Source organism: Aulonocara sp. 'chitande type north' Nkhata Bay, linkage group LG17 (assembly GCF_057382095.1).
Source record: "Aulonocara sp. 'chitande type north' Nkhata Bay isolate Kocher_YH1m ecotype deep benthic linkage group LG17, A_spYH_male_GT1.1, whole genome shotgun sequence".
Taxonomy (NCBI): Eukaryota; Metazoa; Chordata; class Actinopteri; order Cichliformes; family Cichlidae; genus Aulonocara; species Aulonocara sp. 'chitande type north' Nkhata Bay.
In genome coordinates, this window is record NC_141360.1 from 19,273,132 (window position 1) to 19,295,354 (window position 22,223).

A 22,223-nucleotide genomic window follows, 5' to 3' on the forward strand; every position below is an offset into this window, starting at 1 on the left:
TCACAACGTGGAGGCTTAAAAATAGCCAAATCTTGTACCCAGTCCTTGGTGAATTGGATGTGCGCCTCCAGAGATTTATAATTGCGAAATTGGTGCGCCGTGTATGCTCTGACTCCACAGACAAGGTATGAGAGTAGATCATGCTAAGTCAATAGCGGTTTGGTCTTCAGGGTTTCTACTCCACGGCTATATTTCATACGGGTCCACATTTCAACAATCAAGTACCGTCTCTTTGCATCTGGACAGAATCTGTCTCTATACCGTCATTTTCTTTTGAGCTACGTTTCAGAATGGTTCGTAGCAATCTTGTTTTGATTCGTGACCTGCCAAGATGGTGCTGTGCTCCCACAATGCATTGCGACATTACGTCAACTCCAAAGCCCTTTGCGTGCAGGAGTGTATGCGCATGCGCATTGCCACGGTGGTTTAAAAAATAAAGATATAATGAAAAGTAATTAATAAAAATTAAATATTTAAACATTCCCACAAATGTGCAATGAACGTGCAAAAACTCTCTTTAGTAGTTGTTGCTGTTTCTTTCTTTCTTTCTTTCTTCTTTTTTTTTTTGAAAAATAACGACGTCTCTGAGGCGCGAAATCTGACAGCGAGAGGAACGGCCGGATACAGGAGACGGGAAGAAACAAGCCGATTATGTTCGCGTTAATTAAGTGGTTGGAAGATGTAAAATTCTCAATTCTGCCAACTGAACATATACGAGATTTTAATGAGGATGAATAATTAGCCGGCATGGAGGAAACGGACCTTTATTTCGTGGAGTGGCGACAAGAAGCCAAGGCGGGTGGCCAGTCTAAGAAGCCTCCATCATCAAGCTAGCAGGTGCCTTTTCCCATATAATATTACTTTATTCTCGTGTATTTGGAACGGAAGCGTAGAGCTGCCACCCAGGCAAAAGAGAAATATAAGTATATCACGTTATAACGTGAAAAGTTTATCGTTCTAACAATATACTATCATGTTTGAACAACATGTTTGAACAACATTGTACGAAAAATGTACATAATTATCACGTCCGTACAATATTGTGCGAACGTGACAATTATGTATATTATAATAACGTGATATTATATTATACAAACATGAAAAGCATAATGTTAGAACAATAAACATTTCACGTCATAACGTGATACAGCTCTATTTTTCTTTTGCCTGGGTGGCAGCTCCACGCTTCCATAATTTGGTAATCAAAATATGTAACTTAATTAATTATATTGTGACGTACTTTTGCCTTTTCTTATTATTCTGCCTTCTCAATAACTATCAAAGCCTATTCACATTTAATTTGGCTTTCACAGAAATCCTACCTCTCCTTCTGGCTACAGAGTACTTACCAAGGTTAGAAACAAAGAACAGTTATGCTTTATTAATGTTCGCTAATTACAATGTTCCACATTTCCTTGCTTTTTAAGTCATTTTTAGGCTTTTTAGAGTTTTTGTTTTTTATTTTTTTAGCAGTAATGTTTCTGCCTATTTATTTCAGCCCATGAAATCGAATGCAGATCTTCCTAATGTGAGATTTACATAAATGTAAGTAATTTTGTTTGTCATTGTCATTAATGTTGTTGCTGTTGTTGTTTTTGTGCAGTTTGCAATCATATAAACCTAGCAAGCATCAGTCAGCACAGTGACTAACCTAAACAGATTCTTGCTTTATTCACATATATTATATGTAATTATATATACCTGCACATTGTACCTAGGGTTGCAGCCACTTGGCCCCACCCCATTGTTGTGACAGCCCTGATTGTACTTATACACTGCATCTGAACAGGGAACAGTCTGCCACATTAATGTATTTTTAAGTGACTTGTTTGTAATACATGAATTTGTTTTTTACAGATGTCAAAGTCTCAACCTCATGCTGCCCTCCCCCATCCTCCTAAAGTAAGTATTTGTTGTTGTAGTTTTTTATGCGGTGTCTGTGTCACATGCTAATCATAATTATTGAAATAACTGTTTTCTAACAGATTTTCCAAAACACTAGTTATGTTTGTTGTCATTCAGACCAATACTACTGCTTAGACATTGTTTAGTGGTCATGCATGTTTGACAAGCTCGTTATGATACCAAAACAGTAGGCCTATCACAATAATCGATATATCGACTTAACACACAATACATGTACATGACCTCAATAATTGTTGATGATGTAATTTATCCGCCATTATATTTACAAAAATAAAATATAATGATAACATAACAATAACATTAAATAACATTGTTTTCTATTTGTTAGAAAATTTACTATTTATTCAAGTTTTTAAGGTATCTAATATTTTGATTCCTAATTTCAATGATCTAAATACTTTAAGAATTAGATGTTGGTTTGTCAATTGAAAGTGTGTAGATCTTGCATTATTATGGTGTTATATTATGATTATACATTCAAAGACATAAAATGGTCTTAAAATGACAATGACATAACTTGTCGCAATTGTTTATGGGGCAATATACCGACCAACAAAAAGTCGCTATCGTAACAGGCCTTCAAAACAGACGGTTTTATGATTGATAAATTCAAAAAATAAATACATTTAATTTCTCTGAGATTCTCTAATATTCAGTTACAGTTCACAACACAGTTACCCGTACATGCAGTATTATACTGTAAATATAAATCTCTGCATTTAGCATCCCACTAGAAGCGTCACAGTTACTGCCTCTTTTTTTTTTTTTTTTTTTTTTTTAAATACCTGTACTATCACTAACACATTTACTGTTTTACTTTTAGCCTGTGGATACAAATGCAGATTTCCTTAATGTAAGTTGTGCATTTTAATTACATCATGTTATTTTTATTATTATTTATTTATTTATTTTATTTTACATTCAAATATTTCAAGCTTCTTGGTTAAAGAAGCTTGATTGCTAGTAGGTAAAGAATAGTTCACCTATAATTCATATTCCCAATTAATTTCTCACCTCTGATTGAATGCCTTTGTTTGTTTTCCTTTTGACTATAACAAAACATTTTTGCTGGATATATATGGTGAATTTATATGCATAGATACAGTCGTAGTGCTTGACACATGCAAACAGCAGTAGATGTACTAAAAAGGAAATAATTACAATCATGATGTTGATTGCTGATGTCAGTATATATATTTTAGAGGAATGTTTTGTTTTTCACCCAAAATGAACTATATTGCTTCAGAAGAGATTTATTACCCTATATAAACAGTATCTATATATTGTTCTGTTTTTTGTTTGTTTTTGTTATTTTCAGGTTCAATGGTGCGTGTTCTTCTAATGGCCGCCTTCCCACTGGAGGTTTTGATCCACAGCAATTTAAAAGGTAATCAGCTTTGAAAGTCAGTTCAAATGGTTAGCTAATAGTACTTTAAAAAGCCTACTTCTCTGTCACCAGTTTCTTTACCAAAAAGCATAATATTGTAGTTCAAATGTTTAGATGAACAAAGATCAGATTTTTGGAAATTTAACTAGCCAGACACTCAAATGTTAATGCTTTTTATAGGAGGACACAGCAAAACAGACATCGGCGCAGAGCGAAGAACTGCCCTTGATAAAGAAACCATGACAGCCATATATAGTAAGTGAAGACTGTGTATCTAAAATTGCATACTGCACAAGTAACTCACTTTGCAACAATAAAAATTGCACAGATAGGTGATGAAGCATTGAAGTGGTTGGACTCAGACAAAGAAGGTCAACAGATTGAATGATGGAGAGTAAGGATAGATGACCAAAAGGGGTGTTAGTATTACTGTAATGTGAACTGGATAGACTTTCCATCGAGGGGGAAAAAAAAGGTAAAATTATGTGGAAAATATATCTGTATCTCTATAAACGGAAATATCTGTTTGCTAAATGAAGCTAGCTAATTTAAATCATGTTTTTATTTTAACTCTGATAAAAGTACTAGAACTGTGACTTTTGTTTGTTACAGTGGCGGTAAGGAAGAGGTTCCCCAATGTATCCAGAGGGGCTTTGGGGATTGCAGTCAATTCAAAGCTGGGGGAACTCAGACTGTTGGAAAAGAAAAAAAAAGTTACATTTTAAATATGTTTTATGTTCGTACACACCCACATATATATATATATGTATATATATATATATATATATATATATATATATATATATATATATATGTGTGTGTGTGTGTGTGTGTGTATTCCTCTGCTTGTTATTGTTCAGTAAACATCTTTGAGTGATCACATTTTTATTGTGTTAATAGCAGTTCACATCAAATTCACAGTATCGTTACTTATAAGTGTTTGTTGCAGTTGCATTTTGTATAGTAAAATGTATGTATATATATATATGTGTGTGTGTGTGTGTGTGTGTGTGTGTGTGTGTGTATATATATATATATATATATATATATATATATATATATATATATATATATATATATAATTTTTATTTTTTAAAAATTTTACAATTTTTAAGAATGTTATGAAAATAAAGTTGTATAATGTATGTTCCTAGCTTGATTTATATGCTGTGTTTGTTTTAGATATCAAATAAAGATTTTCAGTTGTTACATGTGAATGTGTTTTCTTCGACTGAAATATATGAAGGGTAAAATATATTTTTGAAAGATTTTTAATTAATTTTCAATTATATTTTGAAATATATTTCAAAATATACAAAAATTGGCCAAAAAATATATGCGCTAAAATACATTTCAAAATATATTTATATATTTTGAAATGTATTTCAAAAAATATATTTTGAAATACATTTCAAAATATACAAAAATTGGCCAAAAAATATATGCGCTAAAATACATTTCAAAATATATAAATATATTTTGAAATGTATTTTAGCGCATATATTTTTTGGCCAATTTTTGTATATTTTGAAATATATTTCAAAATATATTTCAAAATATATTTTTTTACCGTATGGGTTGTTCTATATCTAGCCAAGGTTCATCTAAGAGGGTATGTTTTAGCCATCCTGAGATAAACTGAAGCCTGTTGGCTAAGAAGTAGTGCTGAAAGTTAGGTAGTTCTAATCCTCCTTTATCCTTGGTCTTTTGTAGTGTTTTTAAGCTTATACGTGGGTTTTTTTTTTTCCAAGGAATTTGGACATACATGAATCTAGAGATCTGAACCAATCTTGTGGTGGTTTAGTTGGGATCATTGAGAATAAATAATTTTTTATTTTGGTAAGACCATCATTTTTATAGCGGCAACCCTTCCCATGAGTGATATGGGTAGACATTTCCACCCAGCCAGATCGCCTTCTACCTTCTTTAAAAGTGGGATATGGTTTAATTTAGTTCGATCTGCAAGCTTGGGAGAAACATTAATACCTAAATATTTTATATTTCCCGATTGCAGTGGTGTAGAAGAGGAATTATGGAAGGAGCAATTAATTGGAAGGACTGTAGATTTTGACCAGTTAATTGAGTAATCTGATATTCTTGCAAAAGAGTTTATCAATTCAATCACCACAGATATATTGGTTTGTGAATTTTGGAGAAAGAGTAACACATCATCCGCATAAAGGCTGATTTTATGTTCCACATTCTTGCATTTTATGCCCTTAATTACTGAATTCTGTCTAATTGCTGCTGCTAGTGGTTCAATAAAAATTGCAAACAGTGAAGGGGAGAGTGGGCATCCCTGCCTGGTGCCCCTCAGGAGACAGAAGCTGGAGGATGTCTGGTCATGTGTTCTGACACAAGCTGTTGGGGAATTATATAATATTTTTAACCAGTTAATGAAAGAGAATCCAAAACCAAATTTGTGTAAAGTTGCAAATAGAAATTTCCAGTTAACTCTGTCAAATGATTTTTCTGCATCTAAAGAGAATATTGTAGTTTCTAGGTTTTTACTGTATGAGTAGTGTTATAGACAGTGTTGTTGTTAATGTATGTTTGGGGGCGTTGAACCCCGGAACCTTCAGAGGTTTTTCAGGGTTCTCCCTGCTGGAATGTTATGTGTGGGACAGTTTCCTGTATGTGTGCGACTAGCTGTGGTTGTTTCTAAAAGTGGTCAGTAAACGTCCTAAAACTGGCACTTGAGTTTCCGAGCATTTTTATCCTGAGGTTATAACACCTTTTTGGCGACGAGGATAAAAGCTGCAGTTTTGAGTTTTTGCTACGGATTTTGCAGTCGGACTACCGCTTCGCATCTATGGCTACGATCGGATCGCTCACGGAGTTCGCCGAGGGAGACTGCGACTGGATTGAATATGTCGAGAGGCTTGAACACTGGTCTCTGAATGCTATTGACACCCTTTTCTCAACGAGAAATCTGGGCTCGGGAGAGCCTGAGTGCCCTGGAGGGACTTTCCCTGCCGGATACACGATGGACGGGTGGCAGAACTGGAGGATCATGTGCCTGATGGGACTGTCGATCGAGGACACTGAAGATATCTATCTATTCGGAACCATGATAACAGGGTTCATGCTGATCGGAGTTGGCTTAGCCCTGGTTTATCGGAGAAATAAGAGAGCGGAACCGGCTGTTCAAACCCCCCCAAGGCTGCCTGCTGGAATCGAAATGGAACGAGGCACAACCTCTCACAACGAACGTAATATGGTCAACACCTTGGAGACGCTTGCAGCTGCTGTGAAGGCTCAAAACAACACCATTGAGCGTATGAGGGGAAACATCAGAGAGAGGCCTGCTCAAAATGAGACCCTTGAGCGACAGTTGGAAAACATCGCGGAACGGATCACTGCAGTTGTGAGGTCTCAGAATCAAAAGAACGATAACACCATGGAACAGAAGTTTGATACCATCATGGGGAGGCTCGCGACTCTCCAACGGGAGATCGAGAGGCCAGTGTCGGAGTGTTAGAGAGCAGCCTGAAAAATTCTCCTGGGCTGCTCGCATGGAAATGAACAAAACCAACATAAACATTGCGGATCCCCATCACGGCGCCAGCTGCAGGCCCAAGGCTGGAGCCGAACAATCACTCCCTGATAATGACTGTGTTACGGCTATTCTTCCCATCCCATGCAAGGACACCTGGATTGGCTGGAGGACTGTTTACTTAGCCTGATAGGCTGAAGGACACTGTCTCAGCTAAACTATGGACACGCACACACACACACTTACACTGATAAGCACTCACTCATCCCCCCTCCCTTTCCAACGCCTTCGATGCTTATGCCCTACCGGGGAAGATAGCAGTCAACTGGACCAGCACAGATGCTGCAGGACCGGATGCGCTGTCTACACCGGCTCTCTCTTACCCTTTACCCGCCCCTGTTGCTTGTCTTGTGTTTCTATGGTGTATTGATAGTCATGTGCTTTTGTGCTGAGGTGTTTTTTCTGTTATCAAACTGTTCTCCCACTCGGTGCTCAGTCTGAGTGGAGTTTTTTTTCTCCTCCTCTTACCATATGTAGTGTATTTTCGTTGTTTTTTCCTATCAGCCTACCTTTCTGACATGTCTGCCCAATGTGATGTTTGTGTAAAGTTGGTCAGAAGGTTCCTTTGTAAGTGTGCATGCGCCATTAGCATGCTGCCTGCTGTAACCCTAATTTCCCTCGGGATGAATAAAGTATTCTGATTCTGATTCTTGGCAAACGACATTTCGGACGAAGAAAAAAAAAGGTCAGTTCTTCTCAGTGCGTGTGGAGCGAGGACCTACAAGTTGATACGTAACCTGACAACGCCTCGGAAACCCGGGGACTTCAGTTTCAAAGAACTGGTGACGTTGGTGCAAAATCATCACTGCCCGAAACCCTCCATGATTGTTCAGCGGTTCAAATTCCACACTCATTCACGCAAGCCGGGAGTTTCGGTGGCTGCGTATGTGACGGAGCTGAGACAGCTATCAGAGCACTGTGAGTTTGGAGGCGTGCTGGATGACATGCTCTGCGACAGGTTGGTGTGTGGTATAAATGATGATGGCATGCAGCGTCGGTTGTTGGGGGAGCCCACACTGGACTTTAAGAAAGCTTTGGAAATTGCTCAGGCAATAGAAACGGCAGCTAATAACACTAAAGACATTCGGAAAGCTAACAACAATATGCACTCAACCGAGGTGCATCATGTATCTCGGAGTGTGAGGGGCAAACCGAGGGAGCTTTTGGAGTGTTACCGGTGTGGGGGGGCACACTTTGCCAAGGACTGTGTTTTCAAAGACAGTACCTGCCATAACTGCAAGAAAAAGGGGCACTTAGCCAAGAAATGCAGGGGCGCTAAGGAGAAATCAAAGAAGGAATGGAAGACAAAAAACAAACTAAACACGCATCACCTGCAGGGCATGGCGCCTGAAGAGGATGAGTGTGTTTTCAACATGTTTAATCTGGTTGGCTTTAATAAGTGCTGTGCGGAGCCCATCTATGCCACTATCCAGGTAAATGGGAAGGAGCTACAAATGGAGGTGGATACAGGGGCTTCAGCTTCGGTGATCAGCCAAGCCACCTACCACAGCTTGTGGCACTCGGGCGGGGCACCAGCCCTCCAAGCGACTGAGATAAGCCTTAGACAGTACACAGGTGAATGCATTCCCCTGCTTGGTGCTATAGAGGTGCATGCAGCATATCAGGGTCAAGAAGCTGCAGCAACACTGCTGGTGGTGAAAGGGGAAGGGCCTAGTCTGCTGGGTCGTGACCTTCTGCAGAAAATCCGCCTGAACTGGAGGGAAATCAGGTATGTAACGGTAATAGCAGAGTTACTGGGAAAGTATGCAGATGTGTTCAAGAATGAATTGGGCACTCTCCGGGGCACCACTGTGAAGCTGTGTGTGGACCCTTTTGCCCGGCCACGCTTTTTCAAACCACGCACTGTACCATACGCCATGAAGGCCAAGGTGGAAGCAGAGTTGGAGAGACTACAACAGATAGGGGTCATTGAGCCAATAGAGTTCTCGGACTGGGCAGCCCCGATCGTACCAGTGTTGAAAGAGGACGGAGGGGTGCGTATATGCGGTGATTACAAACTGACAGTGAACCAAGCCTCTCAGCTCGACGCCTACCCTCTGCCTCGAGTGGATGACCTGTTTGCCACACTGGCGGGTGGTCGGACATTCACAAAGTTGGATATGAGTCATGCTTACCAGCAGTTGCTGCTGGATGAGGAATCAAAAAAATATGTGACAATAAACACACACAAGGGGCTGTTCAAGTACAACCGCCTGGTGTTTGGCGTTGCATCCAGTCCGGCTATCTTTCAGTGCACCATGGACAATCTTCTGCAAAACATTCCTGGTGTTGCTGTTTACTTGGATGACATTTTAGTTACAGGTAAAACAGAAGAGGAGCATCTGCGTAACCTTGAGCAGGTGTTGAAGAAGCTCTCAGAAGCTGGGTTGCGTTTGAAGCGCAGTAAGTGTGTTTTCCAAGCCCCTAGTGTGACATACCTGGGTCATCGCATCTCTGCACAGGGCCTGTCCCCACTGGAAGAGAAAGTGAGGGCAGTAAAAGAAGCCCCGAGTCCAAAGAATGTAGCTGAACTAAGATCATTCTTGGGCTTAGTGAACTATTATGGGAAGTTTTTGACCTCTCCAGCATGCTTGCTCCCCTGTATGGGCTGCTGCACAAAGACAGTCAGTGGAGGTGGTCCCAAGCACAGGAGAAGGCCTTCAGACAGGTAAAAGAACTGTTACAATCGGCACCACTCCTGGTGCATTTTGATCCGGAGAAGGAGGTGGTCCTGTCCAGTGATGCCTCCCCGTATGGCATAGGAGCTGTTCTTTCCCATCGCATGGAAGAGGGGGAAGAGAAACCGGTCGGATATGCGTCACGCACGCTCACAGCAGCAGAAAAGGGCTATTCACAGCTTGAGAAGGAAGGCTTAGCAATAGTTTTTGCTGTGAAACGATTTCATCAGTACCTGTATGGCCGCCCATTTACTATTGTTACAGACCATAAGCCCCTCCTGAGTCTCTTTAGTGAAGCAAAAGGCATCCCACCCATGGCTTCAGCCGGGGTTCAGCGCTGGGCATTAACACTGTCGGCATACCAGTATCGCATTGTTTATAAGGCGGGACCTGAAAATGCGAATGCAGATGCTTTCAGCCGCCTCCCCCTCCCGGAGGTCCCCGACCAGTCGAACTTGCCCCCAGAAACTGTGTTTTTGCTGGACAAGTTGGCGAACTCTCCGGTCTGTGCTAAAAACATCAAAGCATGGACTGAACGGGATCCAGAGTTATCTCGGGTTAAACAGTGGCTGTTGCAGGGCTGGCCAGCAACAGTGGAGCAAGATCAGCTCAAACCGTATGCCAAGCGTCAGCAGGAGCTCAGTGTTCAAGATGGCTGCATCCTGTGGGGTTCCCGAGTCATTGTTCCGCCTCCAGGTCGGTCACAGATCATTGAAGTGTTGCATGAGGCTCATCCAGGGATTTCTCGGATGAAAAGTCTGGCAAGGTCATTCGTGTGGTGGCCGGGAATGGACAGTGCCTTGGAAGACAAGGTAAAAGCCTGTTCTCAATGTCAGTCAAACCAAAAAATACCACCACCTGCCCCACTCCACCCATGGGAGTGGCCTGGCCGTCCATGGTCCAGGCTTCATCTAGATTTTGCCGGCCCCTTTTTGGGCCACATGTTCCTGGTGTTGGTGGATGTGCATTCAAAATGGCTGGATGCCCACATAATGCCGACCATCACAGCCCCAGTCGTCACAGACACACTCCGGAGAATCTTTGCAACACATGGATTACCAGAGGCAGTGGTCACGGACAATGGGCCCACGTTCACAAGTGGGGTCTTCCAAGAATTTATGGAGATAAATGGGATCCGACATATCCGCACAGCACCCTACCACTCTGCCTCCAATGGCTTAGCGGAGCGCGCCGTGGAGACACTGAAAGACGGTCTAAAAAAAATGCCAGGTCTTTCCATAGAAAAGAGGCTCTGCCGTTTCCTGCTTCAGTATCGCATCACGCCTCATACAACCACAAGCTTGTCCCCAGCGGAGTTGCTGATGGGGAGGAAGCCCAGATCTCATCTGGACCTTCTTCGCCCAGATGTGGGAGCCAGAGTCACCCAGTCACAAGGTGGGCAGAAGGTGAGTCATGATCTACATGCCAGAGGCTGTGTTTTCAAGCAGGGAGACTGTGTGTATATCAAAAACTTTACGGGTGGCTCACGGTGGCTGCCTGGCGTCATTCACCACAGTTCAGGGCCAGTATCTTTTGTGGTGGAGTTGTTGGATGGCAGACAAGTTCGCAGGCACAAGGATCATGTGAGAGCCCGCACAGATGGAGCTGAGAAGAGGGCTCAGAGTGGTTCGCACGCACATGGTGGAGACAGGGCTGTGGACATTGTGGGGCCTCAGAGTGGTTCACCCGAAGGGGAAGTCGTGTCAGCAACCCCTGAGATCGGGATTGGTTCTTCAGTATCACCAGAAGGGCTGGTGGAGCAATCTAAGTCACCTGAGCCGAACCCGGCCACAGGAGCTCAGCAGGCTCCTAGCCTAGAGAACCCAGCAGCAGGACTGAGAAGGTCAAAGAGGCAGCACAAGCCCCCTGATAGACTGAATTGTTAAAATAATGTGGTGTTGAATTCTCCCTCTCTTTTCGTACTTATACATAATTGCTATGTTGTGGGTTTTTGCTTAAGGGGGGGGGGGAAGTGTTATAGACAGTGTTGTTGTTAATGTATGTTTGGGGGCGTTGAACCCCGGAACCTTCAGAGGTTTTTCAGGGTTCTCCCTGCCGGAATGTTATGTGTGGGACAGTTTCCTGTATGTGTGCGACTAGCTGTGGTTGTTTCTAAAAGTGGTCAGTAAACGTCCTAAAACTGGCACTTGAGTTTCCGAGCATTTTTATCCTGAGATTATAACAAGTAGTCTATCAAATTAAGTAATCTACGTGTATTTGTTGATGAGTGCTTACCTTTTATGAAACCAGTTTGGTCAGGATGAATTAAGAAGGGGGTTATTTTCTCCAGTCTCTTTGAGAGAGCTTTGCAGATTATTTTAAGGTCTACATTTATAAGGGATATTGGACGATAGCTTGAGGGATATACAGGGTCTTTGCCTGGTTTTAGCAGGAGATTAATGTTTGCAGAATTCATATTTGATGGAAGTCTGCCCTTTTCTTTGATTTCCAACACCGTTCTGTAGAAAACTGGTGCTAGAATCGTCCAGAATTCTTTGTAGAATTCTGCAGGAAAGCCGTCTGGACCTGGAGCCTTATTATTGGGCATACTTATCAGGGCTTCCTGGAGTTCACCTGGTGTTAGTGGTGAATCCAGTGCCATTGCTACTGCTTGAGTGTCTAATAATTTTGGAAGAGTTATGTTGTCCAAAAACTGATCAATTTCCTTTTTAGATGGGTTTATTTGTGGTGAATACAACGTTTTATAGAAATCCCTGAAAATGTTGTTTATTTGTTTCGGTTCATATATTGTGTTCCCAGATGGATCTTGAACAGCACATATAGTTGTTTTTTCTTTATTTATTTTTAGCTGATTGGTTGAAATTGACCGGATTTATTACCATGTTCATAATTTTGTAAGCGTAGTCTTTGTACTAAGAATTTTGTTTTTTTTATTAATTATCTCATTTAATTCTAGTTTTGCTTTGCGTATTTTGTTCAATGTTTCCTGATCTTGGTGGGACGCGTAGGCTTCTTCTAGTGATTTGATGGTTTTTTCTAACTCCTGAATATTTTTGTTTTCTTTTTTCTTTTTATGTGATGAGAAAGAAATTATTTTACCTCTCATCACAGCTTTCCCTGCTTCCCATAGAACAGAAGCTGATGTTCTGGGAGTGTCATTATAGTCTAAATATGAAGTCCACTCTTTTTAAAAATATTTAATGAAGTCTTCATCTTTAAGTAGTGATGTATTAAATCTCCAGTTTTTACTTGGTGTAGTATTATTCTTGTGCATTAGTGTTAAAGATACAGGACCATGATCGCTGACAGCTATAGGGTGAATCTCAGTGTCTGAAATGTCGCTCAGCAGTGAGCTGCTGACCACAAAATAATCTAGACGAGAGTAGGAGTGATGGACATGTGAGAAAAAAGTATATTCCTTACTGGTGGGGTGAAGGGAGCGCCATGCATTGCAAAGACCAAAGTCACTAATATACTGTTTGATTATATTTGTGGACTGCCAATTACGCTGAGTTCCTGCTGTATTGAGCCTATCCATTTCTTCATTTAGTCCAAGGTTGAGGTCGCCTCCAAGAACAAGTGTGCCATCTAAGTGTTCAGAGAGTGCACTGAAAAAACCGTGAAAGAATGAGGGATCATCAACATTTGGACCATATACACTTGCAATACATAGCTTTTTATCAAGTATAGATAGTTTAATGATTAAGAATCTGCCCTCTGGATCTATGACTGTATCGAGTACTGTGAAATTAATATTTTTATGTATTAAAATTGCTACTCCCCTTTGTCTAGAATTATAACAAGCTGAGAACACATTAGGAAACTCAGGTGTTTTAAGTTCATTCGAACCTCTAATGCTGGGCTTACACTGTGCGATTTTTGGCCCATTTTGAGCCGATTTTTGAGTCGTGCGACCGTTTTGGCGATCGGCCCGATTTTGGCCTTCATCGTGCGTCGTGTAGTATACGTGGGGTAATGAGAAGCGATTAACACCTCACGACCAGCTCCCGATCATCAATCGCTTGGTCGTGAGGATTTCAAACCAGTTTGAAATCCTCGCGACCGTCGTGAGGGTGTCACTGCAGTTTCTCACACTGCGCATGCGCAAACACAAATGTCAGCGAAAAAGACGGCACAGCACGGCACTGCAGCGTGTGATCTGGACACAAGCGATGGAGGCACAACTTGTAGAACTTTGGAAAGCTCATCCGAGCCTTTTCGATGTGGCCTCACAAAATTATCACGACCACAACAACCGTGAAAATAGTTGGATTTACACTGCTGCTCAATCACAGCTGCCTGATCAATGTTTTTCATTAGCAATTTAGCAAAGTTGATGGTGGTGGTGTGCGTGTCTGTGTGAGTGAAAGACAGAGAGGGAGAGCGAGCGACAGAATTTCTGTTATAACCTTCATTTTATGTACGCACAGTGTGAGCACTCAGGTCGCATCAGAGCATTGGGCCGTATAGTGTGAGACCCTGCATCGTGACCTATGAACTTCTAACCCCTGCGAGTCAACTGTACAGTTTGAGCAGGAGCTGAATCGCGCGACTGAAAAAATCGCACAGTGTCTGCCCAGCATAAGAGGTCTGTGGGTCTCTTGTAAAAGGACAACATCTGCCTGTAGTTTTTTGAGTTGGTTAAATATTTTTAACCTCTTGTCTCTGGAGCCAGCTCCATTTATATTCCATGTAATGAACCTCAGTGTACCCATAGATGTTTGTGTATAACTAGGGATGTATGCTGTGTATGCCTTAGACAGGTGGAGAGAATACATCACTTGTTCATAAATAAAGAGAAGGAGAGAGAGAAAAAATGTGTGGTGAGATGCTCCCTGAGTCTGACTATGTGTGTGCATACTTACTAATATGAGTAGGCTTGAATTAAGTGTGTGTATCCTATACGATTGTGTGCGCTGTCTGACTGATGTAAATGTGCTGCCGTTGAGCGCATGACTGTGCGTGATCGTGCGGTGCGTATGTGTCGAAATAAAGGATGTTGTTTGTGGATGAGTGTGGAAGCAGGTGATTGAAGCAGTGAAAGAAATAAAGAAAGGAACCAAGGACAAGGGTGAGCAGCATAAAAACAAGAGGGGGAAAAAGAGAAAACAAAAACGAGAAGAATAAAAACCCGGAAACATTCCAATTAAATCACTGACGGAGAATGGCGGTGTTAATTCTGCTATGAAATGTATTGTATTGTATTGTATCTTTATTTATTTCAGACATAATAAAACAAACAACCAAAAAACAAAAAAAACAATATATACTCGTCTACATGTACTTTCGTTTACGGATACGAATATATGTGTAGATATACACACACACACGTATTTGTACAGACAAGCAAAAAAGAAATATAATAAAATAAAACACATTCGTCTAACATGAAATAACAATTGTTTGGTCTGAAAAGGAGTAGGAAGAAGTATACACATACTTATTAACTCCTACCCCTGCTCAACATCTTATTAATCCCACATATTTACCTAATTCTCCTCATCACATATTCCACACAATACACAAGAAACTTATATCAACAAGGCTGGCACGATATTTATAATTTCAATACGAGTTGACATATTTATACATACAATGGGTGATTGTTTTTTTCAATATCATATCCTTCCAAAAGTAATTTTCGAAGTGTCTTTATGAACTTGCCAATTCCTGAGCATTGCTGTAATTCTGCAGTAAAGCTATTCCACAGTTTTACTCCATAAATAGTTACACAAAAAGTTTTAACATTTGACCGTGCTTTAAGGATCTTCAGATTTAACTTACCCCTTAGTTCATAGGGGGGGCGATCGTGGCTCAAGAGTTGGGAGTTCGCCTTGTAATCGGAAGGTTGCCGGTTCGAGCCCCGGCTTGGACAGCCTTGGTCGTTGTGTCCTTGGGCAAGACACTTCACCCGTTGCCTACTGGTGGTGGTCAGAGGGCGCCAGTGTCCGGCAGCCTCGCCTCTGTCAGTGCGCCCCAGGGTGGCTGTGGCTACAATGTAGCTTGCCATCACCAGTGTGTGAATGTGTGTGTGAATGGGTGGATGACTGGATATGTAAAGCGCTTTGGGGTCCTTAGAGACTAGTAAAGCGCTATATAAATACAGGCCATTTACCATAGTCTCCTTCTCTGTCATAGAACATCCTCTGTATATTTCCTGGTAACATATTATATCTAGCTTTATACATAATTTTTGCTGTTTTGTATTTTATAAGATCCATAAACTTCAATATTTTTAATTTCAAAAACATGGTGTTAGTATGGTCTCTAACACCATGAGTAGTATGGAAATCACACTTAAGATGCGATTTGATACCGATAAGTTAAACAGATGTTAATGCAAGTTAGTGTGAGTGGATAGTGAAATGGTGTAGCTGATTCTTATCTGGTGTGAGGTTAATACAGCCACGGAGTGATGTTGGGGTCGCGGTGGAGCTGTCCGTCCACGTACAGCCGGTCCACAGCGATGACAGCGCGGGAGCCCTTCTGGATGAAGCCGCGTCGGATTGGGAAGAGGACCCTGCGTCGTTCCAAGATCTCTTTGGGGAACTGGTCGTTCACGCTTAAGTCCGTTCCTTATAATTCCCTGCCGCGGCTTTTCACATGTTCCTTTTGTTTGAAGTGGCCGAATTTGGCCACAATAGGACGTGGTCTCCTGGTCGCAGCTCGCATGGGGCCGAAGCGATGTGCCCTATCAAAGACGATGTTCTTCACCGTGTCCTCTGGCAGCTTCAGGTGGGTTTTGATGAAGCTTTTTACTGTAGTCTCCGCGTCCTCTCCAGCGGCTTCTGGAATACCAGAAAATACCAGATTATCACGCATGCTATGAGCTTGTAGATCAATAACTGTTTCTTTTATTTTTTTATTTTCTCTATTTAGCTGAGTAACATTGTCTGTGAGAGATTTCACCGACTCCCTTAGCGTGGCATTTTCAGCAGCGAGCGTTTCCACCTGCTGCTGGCTGAACTCCAGGGATTCTCGCAAGGATTTAAATTTCCGGTGAAGAATCTCCACCAAGGACAGCCTTGCATCGAAACTGGACAATCGTTTGTCAATTGACTCCAGTATGTCGACAATATCTTTGCCAGCTGGCGATGTTGAGCCGGGGGAATCTGCCGGGCGTTGTCTTTTCGACGACGGCGTCTCAGATTTGGCCGGGGAAGCTGCACTCTGGGCCTTCTTCATCACGAGATCCTGGAAGCACTGGTCAATGTAATCTTGGAGAGCCTCTAAACTCTCCCCGTTGTTCTCCAGGGTGTTGGAGATGATTAAGCAAATGTTGTTAGTTATAAGACAATTGATAAGTGTATTTGGTAATACTGAAGCTTAAATGAATTTGTTCAAATCTAAACTACCATTTGCTTTAATTTTCCACCAAAATCTCCGGCGTCTGACGTCAGTTACAACATGAGTCGCTTACCTTGTCCGTCACTTCCGTCACTTACCAGTCCTTACGCTAACCTTCCCTCAGTCATTCAGTCATTTCCATTCTATGAACAAATTATGTATAGCTAAAAGAAAACTTAAAATGCTAACATCAACTTTAGCACTTAAAAGTTAACACTGAAAATGTTTATGGCTACATTAGCTAGCAATTTCAGGTAGACTGGAATAAGCTAAATAAAACATGTACGTTACAAGCAGCTACCATATGAGTATGCTGCACACACCTAGATAAATATTTGATGTGCTTAAACAGGGGCGATTCTAGGATCAGACCTTTAGGGGTGCTGAGCACCCAGAGAGCTGCCCAGCCAGGCAAGATAAACGTGTCACGATGAGACTTCTTCCCTGTCTCTGTCAGTCCCTGCATCCTTAAATGTCTCCAGTTGTCCCGAGTTCTCTATGACTGTCTCCTTGGTGCATTTAAACCCCTGTTCCTCTCTGTCCTCATCGTCTGTTGTATTCATCTCCATTATCAGTCATCATAATTTTACCATCTCTGTACAAGTCTGCAAATTTCTTTATTAAATCATAAGATTCTTAAATTCATCTAGTCTCTCTGTGCCTGGGTCCTCATCTCAAAACATGACATCACTGTTTTGTACATTTTAACACAATTTAATCCCCACATTTGTGAAAGAAAAGCAAAACATTTTTTTCAAGTCTGTAACAAAACCATCAAATCAGATAATGGTTATTTAAATGCTGCAAACAAAGAATGGATTTGAATAGAAAAAAATACATATCCTAACCTTAATTACTGGGGGAAAATGATGAATGATGATCATAGTGAGTAAGAAATAAACTCAGTGCACTTTTTGGACAGAAATTCACTTTTAATGTGTATGTATAATACAATACAGATATATAAAAATACACTCCAAAAATAGAGTCCTTGAAATATCGATAAAAAAATTATAAAAATGGAGGCAGCTTTGCCTATGTTACAATGTATACTATGTATGAAAAGATCTTTACTGCAGATACTACTATGGCTCTGCAGAGTTTTTTCTTTTATTTTAACCTATGTTGCCTCACCTTGGCAAATCACTTTTGGTGGTCAACTCTCTCAAGCAGTTTAACAGTTTCTGCTGTTCCCTGTCTGTTTTCTTACCTGTTTCTTCCTGACCTTGTACTTTCTCCTGCCCTTTCTCTCTCCCTCTTTGGACTGACAATCATACACAAATAGATTGTATTCAATTAGATGAAAAACTTACATTAATATGAAAAAAAATATTATTAAGATCACTAATAAAAAAAGTCCTCTCTCAGTGTACTTTCAACCAAAAGGCAAATAACCAAACCACATGAACATCTAATAAAAGATCCACTGATACACTGATCCAACATCATCCTTTATTGATGGATCATTTGCTCTTACACTTTTACCTGAATGTGGCTCCTTTTTTTGAAAAAACTTCCTCATATCTATTATGAACCTGGCTGTCTCTCTGCACACACACACACACACACACACACACACACACACACACACACACACACACACACACACACACACACACACAAGGGTTATGAGGTTAATGGGCATCCAGTCAGTTAGCTAGTTAGTACCTTGGATTCAATATCGGCACATGCACGTATGACAAAATAACAGCTTCTCTCATTCCATTTTAAACAGGACAACAACAGTAGGCTACGGACGATTTTAAGTTTTAGATTTTAAATAGGCTATATAAATTTCAATGGGAGCAACAGGACGGTCAAATGTTGCTGATTTTACTACAGAGCAGGACGGATTGTAGGGTAGCAAACATAGTCGGGAAACACTTTTTTAACACTGCAGATTACCTGGGTGTAATGTTTTTCAGCTAAAAAGAAACATGGTCTGACTCCTACCTAACAATATAAAGAGTAACTGAAGGTTAAATGCAGCTAATATGTCCTGTTTTAAGCCAGGCACCGCCGCTCCGCTGCGTCTCAGCCACCATCGCTCTAGCAGCAACGGAGCTAGAGCCAGAGTAGGGGAGAGGCGAGCTGGAACAAACCATTTTGGGGGAGTGTGGGGGGTGGGGTGGGGGAATTCTATACTTTTGTTGTTAAAATGTTACGTCTTAATCAAGTACTGTATGCTTTTTATACTTTTAGTAGTGTGTCACACAGACAGCAAATATTGTCAATGTCATGATCCTGGGCCATGTTGGCCCAGCATTCTTAGTTTCATGTATTTTTGTATTTTGTTCCTTATTTGACTTCCCCTTCTGACTTTTACCCCCTGTGTGCCCCTCTGTGTATCTGTGAGCCCTCGTTTCCCCTTGTGTTTTATTCCATGTTTTCCCCAGCCCGTTATGTCTGTGCTCTCCCCGTGCTCCCTCTCTCCTCCTGTCTGCGCCACTGTGTACTTCCTGTTTTACTTTGACAGTCTCCCGTCAGTATGCGTCATGTTGTGTTGCTCCTGCCCTGTCTAGTTACGATTATCTGTGTCAGCTGTGTTCCCCGTGTGCTCCCACCTCCCTCGTTAAATCTGTGTATTTATGTCCACGTCTCCCTCTCTCAGTGTCGCATTCTCCCTCATTCATGGCCGTGTGTTTCTCTGTGTGCTAGTGTATGGCTTCCTAGTGTAGTTTCTTTTCAGTTTGTTTCGCCGTTTGCCTCCAGCAATAAAGCTCTGTTTTGAGTTCATTCCTGCCTCTGTAAGCTTGCGTTTGGGTCCACTTCCTGCCTGCCACACAGCCGAATCATGACAGTCAAAAAAAGTAAGAAAGCTGAAGCACCCCCAAAAATGGGCTAAAATCAACCCTGTGCCTAAATAATCTATAGTACTTTGATTAATATGGACATTAGCTATTTTGTTGCTACAGTAAGCTGGTCTAGCATATTACCTACAGCTAAAAAACCCCATTTGATATCTTACATCAACACATATAGTTTAACTTAATAATACTGATAACATTCACTGTGCTAAAGCTAATTGCCTGATAAACACTTTGCTGTGCTTCAACACCTAGAGATAGCTAATAATAGCTTGCTACATACAGCTACACTCACTTCATCTACATATAATTATATATGTAGCAAACTGCAATCGGCATCATCTAGCTGGATAACTACAGTGATAATTACCTCCCAGGGTTGGCTAGATTCAACAGCTAATAAATATTTACTGCTATAATGTCTAGCTAGATATAGCTTGAACAGTAATTGGATATACTTTTGTAGCTTTTGTGCTAGGTTAAACATATAGCTAGTCTTCTATAATTAGCTACATACAATCAAACTGCAATAATGTACTCATTAACAATGATCCCTGAGCAAATACTGCTGCTCAGACTGCTCAGTGTGGACTATGTTCGCTGCCTGTGTGGCCTCCTCCTCTTTGGTTGTGTATCCGGTTGTTCAGTGATGACGCGACGAATCCTACTTCCGGGCCTAAAGTAGTCTGCGTTTAATATGACTTTTGTGTTGTTAACATGTTTAATGTTATGTATTTTCTTCTATTTGATCTCAAAAAGCTCCTAAAACAGTCAGTGATCACTGTTGACCTCCCTCGGCTTTTATTACCGCTAATCATTTATTTAAGCTCAGTTTTTAAAACCTTAGGATGTAGCTACAGCCCATCCCATGCAGCAGTATATGAATGACTAACCTCGTATTGTGGATGGATTATCTCAGTTGTTCTCCTGGCTGAAGTTTGGTTCTTTTACAGCATCCTGCCATGCGATTACATTTGTTCCTGACCACCGAGAACACTCACGTTAACTTTTATCGAGTGAAAAAAAAAGTTAGCTTGTTTATATTATGCTAACATAGCTGTGTCGCTAGCGGTCACGTAGCACATCATTATATACCAGCTAGCCCAACTTCAGTAACCCTACAAACGTCACTGCTGTTTAGTTTTCTGTCTTCATTTATGTTGGAAGTGATAACCAGTGTTGGGTAAGTTACTTTAAAATAGTAACTTAGTTCCATTACTAGTTACTTCTCTCAAAAGTAACTCAGTTACTTCAAGTTACTCGTTACTTTCAAAGTAACTAGTTACTAGGGAAAGTAACTTTGGTTTTACTCAGAATTCTCTTGTTAATGTGTTGCTTCCATTACTTTGCCAGTCTTCTAGCTTGCTTACTTGCCACAAGTGCACTGTGCCACCTACCAATAGAAAGGAAAAGATAATGTGCATATTTCCACGAGAGAAATCCCACGCCTGGACCGTCATTGACTGCTGCCATGATTCTAGCCTACGTCACAGAGTCATGTGCGCCTTTTACATCCAACACAACAACTGCAGTCGTGGTGCTTTCGATTGTACTCAAAACTCAGAAATTCTGCCTTCTGAATAGGAAGATGTAGGCAACACCAGACTGCAGATGAGCTGCATACAGGGCTGGACTGGGACAGAAAATTGGCCCGGGCATTTTGACTAGAGACTGGCCCACCATTATAGGAAAAATCATAAAGCCTTTGAATGAAAACAAACGCTGTTGTGACAGTGATGTACACTGTTTTGATGGTATATATGCATCAATCTATCAATCGTTTGTTGTAAGATTCAGATAATTATTTTTTTAAAAGCTAGACATTTTAAATGAGAATAAGAAAGAAAAGTATTTCTTTGTGCCCCCCATTCCCTGTTAATGCCCTACATGCCCCCCTGGCAACACTTTGCTAGATCCGCACCTGCACAGTTACCAGCTGTCAGCTACTTAGAAAAGGATCCCGGTGTTATTAGTCTCTCAGAAACAGTTCATAACTTCCCTTCAACTCATTCATGTCACCTAAAAGGTAAACCTGTTTCTCCATCACCTGTTCAACTCTGATGATCCAGTAAGGACATCTCCTGGTTTCATCTTCATGTTTCCCTCTCACCAGATAACCAAACCATATCATGACCAGCAGCTTTTTTGCAGCTGTGGCTCCAGCAAACATCAGCTGATACTAGAAATTAATATTAAATAAATTCTAACAACAGCTGATCAAGCTTAAACGTGCTGCTGTTGTTTACCGCGACATCCGCTGGTTTCCTCTTTCGGCGCAAAGTGAGCGATAAACAAACAAGAGAGCCGATCAGCTGATCATTGATCAGTTTTCATGACTGAAGTAGAAACGGGAGAGGGAGGGGGGAGAATGAAAGAAGAAAAGGCAGCTGTGCAGCAAAGACACAGAATAACTCCAGCTTTGTGCCTTTTTCATTGTAGCTGAATTACGGCACAAACTGTTCCTTTTCACCTCAATAATATGGGCTCAAAATGTGGTCATAAATATTTTGTACTTGTAAAAAAGATTTGTATGTGTAAAAAAAATTTGTATGTGTAAAAAG

The 22,223-nt window shown here is 41.1% G+C and overlaps 1 long non-coding RNA gene across 4 annotated transcripts; it reads left to right on the forward strand.

The window, feature by feature from the left end:
- The first annotated feature begins 381 nt into the window (after positions 1–381).
- On the forward strand, positions 382–4,065 carry LOC147309959 (uncharacterized). Of its 4 annotated transcripts, XR_015125754.1 has the most exons (5): positions 387–1,902; positions 2,750–2,779; positions 3,245–3,313; positions 3,494–3,568; positions 3,926–4,065. It is a non-coding gene; the product is annotated as an uncharacterized LOC147309959 (long non-coding RNA). The 4 variants fall into 4 exon arrangements; XR_015125755.1 differs by having other exon boundaries at positions 382–837; positions 1,314–3,313; XR_015125753.1 differs by having other exon boundaries at positions 389–2,779.
- Positions 4,066–22,223: the final 18,158 nt, after the last annotated feature.